We start from the raw sequence: 14,405 nt of genomic DNA on the forward strand, positions 1-14,405 counted from the left end.
ATTGTTATATTCAGCTCTTCTAAATCATTCTGGAACTCAATGAACCAGTTGTTCTTGGTTTTACTTTTCCAAAAGAAATTGGATAATTGTTTCAGTATTCTGGTCTCTGGTAGTTTTGTGGCTGAAAAAGGCAATTCTCCTTTTTCGCAATGTATCCACAATTGATTCATTTTCCCGATAGACTATTCCATCAGGCAGCAATCTCTATTGTCCATTTACCGGATGTTTTTTATTGATGATTGTCCTGATGATCCTTCTGTCTATTTTTTGGATTTTATCCATTGTTGCTTTGGTATTCAACTTAAACAGAGTTTCACTTGCATAAGTTGCTTCGTGTTTAACTACTGAACCATATTGTTTGAATTTGGCATTTATCGAGAGATATTTCTTCTTATATGTTGACCATGTGACTCATTGTGCTTGTCTCAGTTTTGTTGTTCTGTATTCTATTGAGGCTTTCTCATTTAGGTTCCAAGTTATAATTTTCCCAAGATACTTGAACTTTTTTACAACCTTCATTTGTTTTTTATCGTTTAATTGAATGACAGGAGGTGTCCGCCTCAGAGGTTGGCATAATTTGTGTCTTTTCAAATAAAATTTGTAATCCCACTTTTGCTGCAATGTTTTCTAGTTGTTCAATTTGGACTTTAGCCTCTTCCACATTATTTGCCAGTAGTGCAAGATCGTCTGCAAATGCTAAGCAGTTTAGTTTTATATTTCTACCAATCTTGATGTTCGGTTGGCATTTCTTTTTCCATTCTCGCATGACCTTTTCCAGTACACAATTAAACAAAATAGGTGAAAGACCATCCTCCTGCCAAAGTCCAGTTTTGATTGTAAATGGCTCTGACAATTCTCCTCTAAATTTAACTTTTGCTTTAGTATTTTTGAGAGTGATTCCAATAAGGTTGATCAGTTTTCTGTGAACACCAAATTCTTGAAGGGTATTCAGTAATGACTCCCGATGAATACTGTCATAAGCTTTTTTGAAGTCAACAAAAGTGACGACTAGGTTCCTACTTTGAGCTCTTTGATGCTTCATGATCCACTTAAGACTGATGATTTGATCTGGACAACTTTTGCCTGGCCGAAATCCTGCTTGGTACCGGTACTCTCCAAGTTCTTGGTCCAGTTGTTCCTGTATTCTTGAGTGAATAATTTTGGAAAAGATCTTATATGTGACATCAACAAGGGAAATCCCTCTATAATTATTGGGATCTGACCTATCACCTTTCTTGTGTAGGGGTGGATTATTGCTGAGTTCCATTCCTCAGGCATTTTTTCGGAGTTCCATATGTCAATAATATGTTTATGCAAGTTTCAAAGCATTTGATCATTGGCATTCTTCCATAATTCTGCAACCAACTGATTTTCTCCTGCTGCTTTATAGTTTGATCACTTCCTCATATGTTGGTGGTATAACCTTTTCTAGTGGTGTTTTGTTTTTTGGTTTAGGGTCAAACTCCAGATATTCTCTTGGGTCTTCGCAGTTGAGTAATTTTTTGAAGTAGACTGCCAAGATATTTGCATTGTCTTGGTTGTTATGTACCATTTTCCCATTTTCATTTCTCAGCATAAGTGTTGGTGGAGTATACTTAGACAGATACTGTTTAAATGTCTTGTAATAATCCCTTGTTTTATGTTGCTTGAATGATTCATCTATTGTTCTGAGCATTTCATTCTGATGATTCCTTTTAATTCTTCAAATTTCTTTAGCCGCTTGTCTTCTAGCATTAGTTAGTTCTACTCTGGATTCATCAGTTTTTCTTTGTTGATCATTTAACCATGCTTTGTGCCTTGTTTGAATTGCCTTATTGCACTCCTAGTTCCACCAGACATGTTTCTTCCTCCTTTTAATGGGAGCAAGGTCTTCAGCTACTGATTTCAATTTATTGATTATTACCTCTAAGTCATCACTTAGTTGTGTTTTAGATCTCTCCAAGTATACTTCATTATTCATTAAATAAGTGGGGTCATAATTTCTCTTCCTATTGGATTGAGCAGGCTTACATTTTCTCTTTGGTGTCAACTTGATTTTTATTTTGGATATGTAATGATCTGAATCAATGTCTACGCCACGGAGAAATGGAACATTATAAATTTTCTTGTGATCATTTTTATCCATTGCAACATGATCAATCTGGAATTCCCCCAATTTTATGTTAGGACATTTCCAGGTCATTAATTTGTGTGGTCGCCTCTTAAATCTGGTAGTTTCCAAAATAAATCCATGGTCTGTACAAAGTTCAATTAACCTTTAACCATTCCTGTTTGTTAATTTATGAGCTGGCCATTTTCCTACTACTGGGTGGTATTGACTTTCTCGTCCTATTTTTGCGTTAAAATCTCCCAGCAAGATTTTAACATGCGCATCAGTAATGTTTGATATAATATGGTCGAGGTCCTCCCAAAATTTGCCCACTTCTTCTCTATCCTTTCTGTTTTTATCATTTGTTGGTGCGTGTACATTTATCAAGGTGTAGGTTTTGTTTTCTACTTTAATTATTAAGGTTGCTGTCCTCGCAGTGCTCGAGGAAAAGTCTTCTGTTGAGTCTGTTATACTATTATGAACCAGAAATCCCACTCCAAATTGAGGGTCATTCTTCATTACCCTTTTCCCTGGGGGTCCTCTAGAGAGATGATATCCTCCTGATTCAATTAGATCCTGATCTGTATTTCGAAGTTCTTGAAGTGAATTGCTGTGCCTGCATGTCCGTTTAGCTCACCAGGTGCTCTGATTCACCTTGATCTTCTAAGTGACATCCTACTGTATCTGAATGATGTCTTTGCTTGGGTTTTTGATCCAAGCCAGTGGATTTACTAGTTAGAAGACTCTTCATGTTTGGTTGATTGTCTGATCTTCTGATCGAAACATTTCTGGGTTTACAATTCTAGATGTGATCTAGAAAGGTGAAAGATAACCCTAGATGTTCAAAGGTTCTGGGTTGGCATTTCCTCCTAACCCAATGAGCTATACTAATAAACATGAAAAACAGTTTTTGTTTTTTTTTTTAATATTACAAATAACTGGTAGGTGATGGAACATTTCTAGCTTCATTTTTGGATTTGGCACATGCAAATAGAAAGTGCCTCTGTGGCTCAGGCAGCAGCGCTCCAGCCTCTCACTGCTGAGTTCCGTGGTTCAAATCCCGGTCACTCCATGTAAGATTTGTGCTGGACAAAGCGGAGGCAGGACAGGTTTTTCTCTGAGTACTCTGGTTTTCCCTGTCATCATTCATTCCAGCAACACTCTCCAATATAATTTCATTTCATCCATCAGTCATTAATCATTGCCCCAGAGGAGTGCGACAGGCTACGGCAACCGGCACAATTCCAGTCCTCGCTCCTAGATGTGGGCTTCATTCATTCCATTTCCTGACCCAGTCGTATGACTGGAAACAGGCTGTGGATTTTCATAATACTAAGAATCAGCAGAAATTATTTAACATTTTCGTTGTTGAACAGTGGTGGCTAATATATAATAATTTTACTGTTTATAATGCAGATCATTAATCCACTGAACTGATACTGGGGTGGCCTTCAGAAAAACTTCAGTATCCATGGTAAGATTGTTGAGGACAGAGAGATAACCACACCCTGCGAGGATGTGGGCCACAGTGTAGTCAGCACCACAGAAGGACACACTGAGAGGTCTTCTCTCTTCAAGAGTGCATAGATCTTCCATGACCTATCCTCAGCATGCACAAAACTATGACCCCGCTCTGTGAAGGCTGGAAAGAGGACCGCCACATCGTAGTTGACTTCTTAATTGCTCTCAGCTTGTTGGGAGTTCGAACAGCTATGCACTTCGATTCCCAGGATGCCAAGATGGTTTGAAGTAGCTGGGAATAAATATCTCTAGGTGGTACTCTCACAGGTCTAGGTGGAAAAAGTACCAATCAACCTTGGCCTGCAGGAGACACTAACTCATACTAGCCGACGTGAATACTGCTGATCTCATCTTTCATTTTATGTGTGAAAGTGGATTTAAAAGAGCATATAAATTTCAAGTATTCTGTTACTCAGGGAACTTGATGTTTCCTTTTGATGAACTTTTCAACTTAATGAGATCATGTTTGTTTTATTTTTAATTCATTTTCAAATTGCTGGATTTTCCATTGTTCTTCCCCACTTTGATATAATGTGGAAATCTTCTCCTTCTAATTGTTAGGCTGTTATGATTGGACATCTCCAAGATTTTCATCTCATGATCGCCATAGCATCAGAAATATCATAGAGGACGGGAAGGTCAAAGTGAAGCTTGCTGGCAGCGCAGGCTTGAGGGCGCAGTGTTACTTAGGACAGGTAGCCAGTATGGGGGCGTGGATCTGATGGTACCAGATATCAGTTTCATGGAGATGTTCAACTGAGCATGTAATAATAATAATAATAATAATTAGTTATTGGCTTTACATCCCACTAACTACTTTTTTATGGTTTTTGGAGACGCTGAGGTGCCAGAATTTAGTCCCGCAGGAGATCATTTACGTGCCAACAAATCTACCAACACAAGGTTGACTTATTTGAGCACCTTCAAATACCACCGGACTGAGCCGGCATTGAACCTGTCAAGTTGGGGTCAGAAGGCCAGCGCCTCAACCGTCTAAGTTACTCAGCCTGGCTAACTGAGCATCAATTTTACCAACATGTGAACTGTTCAGTCAGATAGGGGTGCCATATTCAGCTGTTGATACAGGCTAAGAGCAGAGCATCTAAAAGTTGTGGCAGAGGTTTCCCATTTTGTACTGCACAGCTTATGCAAGATGTTGTTTCTCATGTTCAGTTTACTAGCAATGTTGTTCAAGTGCTTCTATCTGACAGAGTTCTATCTTGGGTGATCCCTAGATACTTTGGGGTTTTGTTAACGTGAAGTAAGGCTCCATTGAAAAATACATTGCAGCTTTCGTCAGAGAAGTGGTTGTACGTGAAAGCACAGTATTTCTTTTTTGGACAAGCTAGGCTTCAGGCTCTATTTTCAGAAGTAATTCCCAAGAAAGGAGAGGTCTTCTATCAGGCAATTCTCTCTCTGCTGCACAGACTTGCATCTGGCAGCCAATGTAAGATCATCAGCATTACAATATCCTTTGTCATTTACTGTAGTTTCAGGAATGTCTGACATATAAATGGCAGGAGTGCCAAAACTGAGCCATGAGCTAGACCATTGGCCAGTTTTCTTTTTCTACTAATGTTATTCCCCATAACAACTTGAAATGTTTTAATGCTCTAACAAGTCAGGCTGTTGTTTTACAATGGATGATGCAAAGAAGTTTGTAGATTAAGACTTGCCTCCATGCAGTATCATACACAGCAGTTAGATCCACAAATAATGGTGAAGTTTTTAAGCCTCTTTGGAAACCTGCCTCAGTATGAACTGTCAAGGCAAGGACCTGATCTGCACAGGAGCACTGAGGTCTGAGAACAGCTTGTTCAATCTATCAATCACCGTTAGGGCAGTCACCCAGGTGGCAGATTCCCTATCTGTTGTTTACCTTGTCTTTTTTTAAATAATTGTAAAGAATTTGGAAATTTATTGAACATCTCCCTTGATAAATCATTCCAATCCCTAACTCCTCATCCTATAAAAGAACATTTGCCCCAATTTGTCCTCCTGAATTCCAATTTTATCTTCATATGGTTATCTTTCCTACTTTTGAAAACACCACTCAAAATTATTTGTCTACTAATGACATTCTATGCCATCTCGCCACTGACTGCTCTGAACATACCACTTACTGTTGATAAACTTAAGGATAATAGATATTTGATTTCATCCTGTATTGACTTGTCTAAATCTATTAAAGAAACGGTATTTAAAATGGTTTATGTTGGGTCCACCTTGTCAATACACTTTTGTCTGACTCGTTGGCTGAATGGTCAGCATAATGGCCTTCGGTTCAGAGGGTCCCGGGTTCGATTCCCGGCCGGGTCGGGGATTTTAACCTTCATTGGTTAATTCCACTGGCTCGGGGGCTGGGTGCCTGTGCTGTCCCCAACATCCCTGCAACTCACACACCACACATAACACTATCCTCCACCACAATAACACGCAGTTACCTACACATGGCAGATGCCGCCCACCCTCATTGGAGGGTCTGCCTTACAAGGGCTGCACTCGGCTAGAAATAGCCACACGAAATTAAAAATTAATACACTTTTAATGATTGAAAATTATGTTGCCATTAATGCTTTCACGGGGTACTTATAGACATGATAGTGTATAGGCTTTTGGGCTTATGCCGTGTCAAGAAAATAAGGTGAAATTCTTAACGTTTCGCAGAAAACTGTGTTCTGCATCCTCAGAAGAAATCTCGACTGTCCACGAGAAAGGCTTCTGAAGCCAGAACACAGTTTTCTGCAAAACGTTACGAATTTCACCTTATTTTCTTGACATGGCATAAGCCCAAAAGCCTATACGCTATCATGAAAATTATGTATTCATTCATATATGTTTCAGGAACAATATGCATTCTCCTTACTCCCAAATCTTCCCAGCCCAAACTTTGCAACATTTTTGTAATGCTACTCTTCTGTCTGAAATCACCCAGAACTAATAAAGCTGTTTTCTTTGGATTTTTTTCCAGTTCTTGAATCAGGTAATCCTGGTGAGGGTCCCATACACTGGAACCATACTCTAGTTGGGGTCTTACCAGAGACTTATATGCCCTCTCCTTATTCTTACTACAACCCCTGAATACCCTCAACCACAAACAGAGATCTGTACCCTTTATTTTCAATACCGTTCATGTGATTTACCCCAATGAAGATCTTTCCTTATAGTAACACCTACGGTAGGTACTTACAGTAATCCCTATAAGGAACTTCCATCCTATCAATGCAGTACCGGTAATAAACTGAGAGGACTTTTCCCATTAGTGAAACTCGCAACCTGACTTAACCTAGTTTATTATCATACCATTGGCCTGCTCTCCATCTCACAACATTGCCGAGGTCTTTCTGAACAGGAACATGCTTTGAAGTACTTTGGAACCAATTTCTATTATAATGAAGCCTTTCTAGAAGTTTATAGCATGCACTCAGCAGAGCTATTGGGCAGCAGTTTTCAGCCTGGTTATTTGGCTTTCCAGGCTTTAAGATGACAATCATTGTTCTCTTGAATTCAGGTAGAAGAATAAGTGTGGTTAGGATGTCCGAGAAAAAATGTGCCCATTAGTTCTTAGTGTTCATAATACTATTAATCAACAACTCAGGTTGAATACCATCAAATTCCTTAGGCAAGGTCATCTTCCTTAGAAAATGGAGTAGCAAAAGATTGAGAAAGACTTCCTGCTTTCAACTCTTTCAAGTTTCTCTTGATCATCCTTTTACATCCTTTATCCCCTAACACTCTTGAAACTGAAACTATGAGAGCTGCAATTTGATTAGAAGAAACTGTAAGCTGTTTTCTCACTACTGGAGCACTTTATCAGAGTTTACATAATGCGTTCCAAGCTTTTTAACTGGAATGTTAAAAATCCATTCTTTCCATTTTTTCCTTCTAGTCTCGTTTAAGCTCTGGAGGATTTCATCAGCTATCTGGGCTCTCATGTTTAAGAAGTTTCTCTTATAATGCATTACTCTGGGTAATCAACCCTGGAATGTACTCTCTTTGATAGCATCTTGGAATGTGTTTCTTCGCTGTTGAGATAACTGCTCCAATAAATCTCTTATGATCGGAGCTTACGGAGGTGGAATCTATCTGATGACATTGTACAGATCAATAGAAAATTATTTCCAGTCTTTACTGTTCAATGTGAATGGAAGACCAAAGTGCCTCCTGACTCGTTCGATTGAGCGAGATGTCACAGCATATTATCATTCTCTGAGATGTACGAAACATGCTTACTCTTCTCAAGAATATCATAAGACAACCCCCCTGTGGGTGAAGGCAATAGAATATGCCCATGGTACTCCCTGCCTGTACTAAAGGCAGCTATAAGTCGGATCCAGGGATTCTCAACTTGGGAGTATGGGCTGCTGACCACAGTTCCCGTAGCAGAGTCCGGCATCACTTCCACTTTCTTGCATCAGGCTCCTTTACATTCATTGCTTCCAACAATAGTTTGTTGATAAGAAATTGGAATATCATAAAATTATTCAAGAAATGGATGCAATGACCCAAGTGATCTACAAACAGAAGAATAAACCCCATCTTGTTATACACAGAGATAATCTTTACTATTACCCTTCTGGGAGTCATGGGGACATTAGAAAATATTGGCAAAATTTTGACCAGAAGATCTGTAATGCATGATGTACAATTAATGCTGACTTTGAATATCTTAGAATTATAACAGATGGTACAGGGAACCATTTACATTGTCCAAATGTCAAAGAAGCAAGGTTTAGAGAGGATAATAAACAGGGGAAGAGAAAACCAAACCCAACCACCTAGCTCTGTTGCGAGACAAATACTTGCCGATGTTAGTAATGAAGAAATTTTAGTAAGTATTCTGCAAAGAAATACAAGAAATAGAGTGGTTTCTTACCAGCAAAATCAAAATCACCCTCCACTTCTGCAGTCAATAAGGGAAATTACAATTGCTGAACCATCCAACAAGACATTGAGAGGAGAAAATTCTCTGTGATTTGATAAGGGTAAAAACGACGGCTAATTATTTCCACCGATAGAAACATAGAACATATGGTAGGAAGTGACACAATATTCTGTGATTGATTCCAAATCAATTCTTTCAACATTTTACAGTCCATGGGAATGTTTGTGTGTTTGTATTTCCCTTGGTATTCTGTGTAACAGCTCGGAAGAATGAAGAAACTTGCAGGATAATATAGATGAGACTAAAAATTATGCAGTACGACTAAATCTCACATGTAATCCTGTACATGCAATGTGTGATTTTGAGCTTGCCAATATGAAAACTTTTGAAGTGACATTTACTCAGGCAGTAGTCTGTGGGTGTCTTCCATTTCAACCAGTTAAGGGATTGAGGGCACATTATTTGCACATTAACCACCCTTAAATAAACCAGATATACCAAAATATGGGACTGCCTTTCATTCCACAAAATGACTTTCAAATTGTTTGGGATTTATTAAATAAAATTTCTTGAAGATATCTTGGAGCTTACATCTTGCAGCCATCCAGCATGAGGATGAAGATGAGCAGTTCCTCTTAGACTTTCTCCTGAGACATGGAAAGGCAGTGCACCACTAATGAGAGAATATCCCTCTCGGTGGTCACCACATCACATGTACATTTGGTGATTTATTAACTTCCTTCAGGAACAGCAGTTGGAAAGAAAACAAGTAGTCACTCAAGTCTTGGCCAGCCATACAAAAATGGAACAGTCTGTAAGTCAACACTAACTTAATAACCAAATTAGGATATTTCAACACTGTCAGAAATTACCAGTATTACAAAGTTGAAAATGGCATCCCTCACTATCTTATTAATAATAATAATAATAATAATGCTATTCAATTTACGTCCCACTAATTACTTTTACAGTTTCTGGAGATGCCAAGGTGCCAGAATTTGGTCCTGCAGGAGTTCTTTTATGTGCCAGTAAACCTATTGACATGAGGCTGACTTATTTGACCACCTTCACATACCACCACACTAAGCCTGGATTGAACCTCCCAAGTTGAGGTCAGAAGACCAACGCCTCAACCGTCTGAACCCCTCAGCCTGGCCTTGCTATCTTAGAACCATATCATATCTATACGGTATATTAAAAAAATTGATGAAAACTAAAGTCAGTCAGTACAGCCATTCTATCCAGTCGATTTCCTTCATTTTTTTAACTGAAAGGTATTCATGCACAGATTTATCATCAGGCACTATACATCTCTTAACTTTCACCTTTCTCAAATTATTTGATTTTTTCAATTTTTTGTCTCTTTGAAGCTATCATATCTTTGTTTCTAATTGAGGTACGGAGTTCGTTTTGACCTAAGAACACTCAGTGGATCAAGATCTTTCATTTCAGCTCTTAACTATTCAAATTGGTTGATTCTGAGGAAAGTTATGAATGCACATTCAATTTGACGTCCCATTTCTTCAACATTTTTTTTCTCATTGAAGCAAAGAATCTTTCGTTCTAATTGAGGTACGCAGTTCGTTTTGGTCTAAAAACACTCAGTGGATCAAGCGCTTTTTGAGGTAATAACTACTTAAATTGGTAGATTCTGAGAAAAGTTATGAGTACATTTGTCTCCATGACAAAGATCTTTCAAGGACTTTTCAGCAGTTCGGTGCGTAGTGTTGTTCCAAGGAACGTTTAATTCAATTTCTTTGTGTGATGTATTTTCAAGTGTTTTGTTGACATAATATTACATTCTATTACCGGTACCGCAGAAGATCATGTGCTTTATTTCATAAAGTCGGAACTTTGCAAATATATCCATGAGGAGGGTAACGAACAGGGCCGTCGCGTGGGTGGGGCGACCGAGGCGGTTGCCTTGGGCGCCGCGATTGGGGGGGGCACCACCGTGGGTAAAGAAAAATAAAATTTTATGCGTTTGTAGTCTAATTCTATAGACGACTGTATTGGTCTCTGTGTTATACAATAATACAATGGATGCATGGCTGAGTGCACACAAATTCTCTCTATGCATAATGCACTGTAATAAATATGTATACTGAGCAGCGCTGTCCGCTGTGGTAGCAGGTGGTGAGGGTGGGAGTATGATCGTGACTCATCGGCGCCGGAGAGTCGACATCAACACCCCTCCCCACTTGCAGTGCGCGTCGGACACAGTTTATACTTGTCTTGGTTACTTGGTTTTATACTGACATTGATATAGACACGCCGTCGCTGTTTACGCCAATTGCTAATAGTTTATTCTTCCGTGCGTTACGAGCTTTATGAATACTGAACGATGTTGTTGTGAAGTGCATAGTGACAGTAATTAGTGGAAAACTCAAGAATTATGTCGCAAAAGTTGTCAGAGGGCGCAAAGTAGAAAGTTGTACAAGGAAAGTGAGTTAGTGAATGAGGCTTCATTAAGTAAAGTGCCAAAATTAACTTATTTTTTAAAACGAATACAACACAAAAAGTTGCCGCGGCCGAGACCAGTACGTCTGCACCTAGCTGTAGTTTCTCCTCACAAAGTAGCAGTCAAGAGGCCAAGGACACTGAATTTGTACCTGTACCTTCCCCTACTGATGATACCGTTACAAGCAATAGCGACCACAGTGATCGTGATAGTGATGATGGCAATAAAAGAGTGATAGAACTGTCAACAGACACTGAAACAGAAATTGAATTTATTTCAAAATCGGAGCAGGTGCCGGTGATTACTTTAGATCCTGCAACGTGGCCAGCGCATATTATGCACATTCAGCGTGATGAGTTTGTTTTGAAAGGGCTGACTGAATATTCTAAATAAGACCATGATTACCGCCCAAAAAAAAAATTACGAAAATAGGCTCTCTTCAAACCAATTCCGGTATCGGATTTTGGAAATGGAGAAATAATATCAATAATTGATTTATTCAGAAAAATCAGTTTCTGTCTATTGTTTCTGTTGTAGACTGTTTGTCAAGCAATTGGTTTTAACAACTTTAAAAAATTGGCAGACCGTTCAAAATCCCATGAGTTGTCACCAGATCATTTCAAAAATATGGATACATGGTTTGAAGCAGAAAAAAGAATTAAAGGAGACACATCAATCAACCAGCACATCATGAAGCGAATTGAAACTGAGGGTCAGCGTTCAGGAGAAGTATTGCGACGGTTAATAGAAATTACTTTATATCTTTATATATCTTCATAAACACAATATGGCTCTTCCTGGGTCATCTTCCAAAGTTTCACAAAAAATAATGGAAACTTTCTTGGACTTGAGCAACTTTTACGAAAATGTGATAATGTAGTAATGGAAAACTTAAGACGTATAACTAACAAAGAAACACAATTTCATTTATTAAGTGTGTCAATACAAAATGAGCTAATAACTATACTAGGTGACTCAGTAAAGCAAAGTATCTTGACGAAAATAAAGGAAGCCAGATATGTTTCCGTTATCCTTGATTGTACCCCACACATAAGTCACAAGGAGCAAGTTTCATTAACGATTCGCTACGTCACTGAAGATGATGATGGGAAGATCATAGTAGAAGAAAGCTTTATAGCCTATCAAGTTGCCAAAGAAACCACTGGAGAAGCTCTCGCTGACTAGCTGTTCAAAACAATTGAAGAGTGTGGTTTGAACATGACAAACTGTCGTGGTCAAGGATACGACAACTGCGCCAAAGGAGTTTAAGCCGGTGTACTGGCCAACTTCCCTTTGGCTGTGTTCTTTCCTTGTGGGTGCTATAGCCTAAACCTAGTTATTGCTGATGGAGCAAAATCATCAGTTAAGTCTATAGCTTTATTTGGTATTTTACAACACCTCTTTACCATCTTCTCTAGTTCAACGAAGCGCTGGTGTGTAATAAGCGACCATTGTAAGCACTTACTTTAAAGCACGTATGTGAAACGCGTTGCGAATCTCACATAAGTGCTGTTCAGGTTGTGAGATACCAATACGCGGATGTAGGGATGCATTGGTTGAGTTAGGCGACAAATTTGATGGCATCCCAAACAGCCTCTGAAGCTCAATCTCTGACTTACCAGATGGAAGAATTTTTCTTCATCGTAAGTTTGATCTTGTGGAATGACATTCTTTTTGAAGTTAATCTGATCAGTAAAAGCATTCAAGGGAAAGAGGTAGACATCAGTGACAGTTCTGATAATTTCAATAAGTGTTTGGAGTTTTTAAACAGATTTAGAGAGAATGGATATGTGGACGCAGTAATCTCCGCTAAAGGAATAGCTGCTGAACTTGGTATCGAACCTGTTTCTCCCGAGATAAGGATTCATGAACGAAAACGCGTTTTTTTCATGAGTCTTCTGAGGAAGTGCAATCGTCACCTGAAGAAACCTTTATGAGAGAAGTTTTTTTTTTATCTATTAGCAGATAAAGTTTTGAACTTACTTAAGAGGAGGTCAACTGCGTTGAAAGAACACCAGAAAGTGTGGGGATTTTGGGGTAATGATGCTCAACTTCCAGGAAAATAAGATCTAAAACAAAGTTGTTTGGACCTTGAAAGACATTTAACTGACAAAACAACCAAAGAACGGCATGGAACTGTATCTTGAACTTTTACATGTAAGTTCGATTTTGGATCATGGAAAGAACACAGTCACACCAAAATAAGTATTGTGTATGATCAAAAACACAAACAGTAAAGATTTGTTTACAAACTTGTGGGTCGCATTAAGAGTGTTATTAACAGTACCCGCGACAGTTGTTAGTGCCGAACGAAGCTTTAGTAAACTTCAACTTATAAAATGTTATTTGCGCTCTACAATGGCACAGGATAGGCTGAACTCTTTCACCATTCTAGCAATAGAAAATAACACTGCAGAAAACTTAGACTTTAGAGAAATTCTGACAACATTTTCTCATGCAAAAGCCACGTGAATGCCTTTCAATGTGTTTGTATATAGATGCCAAAAAAGAGCGCCAAAGACAAGAACAAATAATGAAAAATTAAGGACTGTATTTTGTATATAAATAAATCAAATTTTAGTACTGTATATGTATATCAAATATGTAGTGGAGAGTGGGTGGTCCATGATGTTGTTATTTATAATAGCTGCCTGTCTTTCCAGTCCGCAACATGGCGGATGCATAGGTGGTAGATAATGGAGTGGCTCTAAAGAGCTAGGGTATCATCCCCCTGAACCAAAACTGGAACGAACAAAATTATGAGTTTTACCTGGGCTGGGGGGGCGCCGATTTAAGCCTTGCCTTGGGCGCCTACACACCACCACACCACGCGACGGCTTCGGTAACGAACAACACCATACTTTGCACATTGCGGGCGGAGCCAGCGAGAAACTCCTAGTCATAAATGAAATTACACAGTGACCCTCAAGAAGACTATCCACAAAATGACCAATAGACAATTGCTTTGTATTGAAGTTTAATATCACATAAAATTTCTTAAGCTTTTCTTAGAGTTTCTGTGTATTTTCATTTCTTTCAGGATGGACATTCCCTTACTAACCATGGACATTTTGTTTCATTTATGTTTCAGTTGAATGGACCTTTCAAGATTCAAGATTTTTTTTTTTTTTTTTTTTTTTTTTTCCAATAGTCAACCTTTTAAATGTGGACTGTATCTCTAATTCATCTTTCAACCTGACCTTCCTTGGGCAACTTGTGTTCCCTTCAGACCCCGATGGGTGTTAGGTTTGCAAGGCCTAGGGAGTCTTTCATATTCATGCCCCTCATGGCCCATCCCTTTCTTTTGCAGATATCTTTATTCAAAGTGTTGGACCTCTTCCATTTTACTTCTGATTAGTATTAACAGAGCATGGTTGCCCAGTTATACTTCCCCTTAAAACAGTAATTACTACCACCATTCTTTTGAGAATGAAAATTCAGTACATTGA

The sequence above is a fragment of the Anabrus simplex genome, chromosome 6 (genome assembly GCF_040414725.1).
Source record: "Anabrus simplex isolate iqAnaSimp1 chromosome 6, ASM4041472v1, whole genome shotgun sequence".
Classification (NCBI taxonomy): domain Eukaryota; kingdom Metazoa; phylum Arthropoda; class Insecta; order Orthoptera; family Tettigoniidae; genus Anabrus; species Anabrus simplex.